This window comes from Pelodiscus sinensis, unplaced genomic scaffold, assembly GCF_049634645.1.
Source record: "Pelodiscus sinensis isolate JC-2024 unplaced genomic scaffold, ASM4963464v1 ctg131, whole genome shotgun sequence".
Lineage (NCBI taxonomy): Eukaryota > Metazoa > Chordata > Testudines > Trionychidae > Pelodiscus > Pelodiscus sinensis.
Window position 1 is genome coordinate 223,038 of NW_027465961.1, and position 1,136 is coordinate 224,173.

Genomic DNA, 1,136 nt, shown 5'->3' on the forward strand with positions numbered 1-1,136 from the left:
CCCATGGCCCCTGCTCCCCTCCCCCACCGGCTCCACAGCCCCGCCCCTCCCCCCGCCCCATGGCCCCGGCTCCCCTCCCCCGCCGGCTCCACAGCCCCGCCCCTCCCCCCCCGCCCCATGGCCCCGGCTCCCCTCCCCCACCGGCTCCACAGCCCCGCCCCCCTCCCCCACCGGCTCCACAGCCCCGCCCCTCCCCCCCGCCCCATGGCCCCGGCTCCCCTCCCCCGCCGGCTCCACAGCCCCGCCCCTCCCCCCGCCCCATGGCCCCGGCTCCCCTCCCCCACCGGCTCCACAGCCCCGCCCCTCCCCCCCGCCCCATGGCCCCGGCTCCCCTCCCCCACCGGCTCCACAGCCCCGCCCCTCCCCCCCGCCCCATGGCCCCGGCTCCCCTCCCCCGCCGGCTCCACAGCCCCGCCCCTCCCCATGGCCCCGGCTCCCCTCCCCCGCCGGCTCCACAGCCCCGCCCCTCCCCATGGCCCCGGCTCCCCTCCCCCACCGCCTCCACAGCCCCGCCCCTCCCCATGGCCCCAGCTCCCCTCCCCCACCGGCTCCACAGCCCCGCCCCTCCCCCTGCTCGCCCCATGGCCCCGGCTCCCCTCCCCCACCGGCTCCACAGCCCCGCCCCTCCCCCCCCCCATGGCCCCGGCTCCCCTCCCCCACCGGCTCCACAGCCCCGCCCCTCCCCCCCATGGCCCTGGCTTCCCTCCCTCCACCAGCTCCAGGGCCCCGGCTCCCCTCCCGCCACTGGCTCCATTGCTAGGGAACCTCATAGAAACTTCCCCTATTATCACCCCTATGTCACTACCTCACAGAAACTTACCTTCCCCCCACTCTGTTGTAAAATTTGATTTGTCAATTTCACATGAGTTCACTTTTTTTTTATTGTATCCTTTGGTATATATGGTTGTGATGATTTTCTTCCACTATTTGATCTGAGGACGTGGGTCTGGCCCACGAAATCTCATCACCTAATAAACCATCTTGTTAGTCTTTAAAGTGCTACACAGTCCTGTCCTTTGTTTCAGCTACACCAGACTAACACGGCTACATCTCTATCACTGATAAAGGCAGACAGACTTCCCCGTTCGCCAGGCAATATCAGTCTCTCTGGTCCTAGGCTGTGTCTCAGAGGTGAG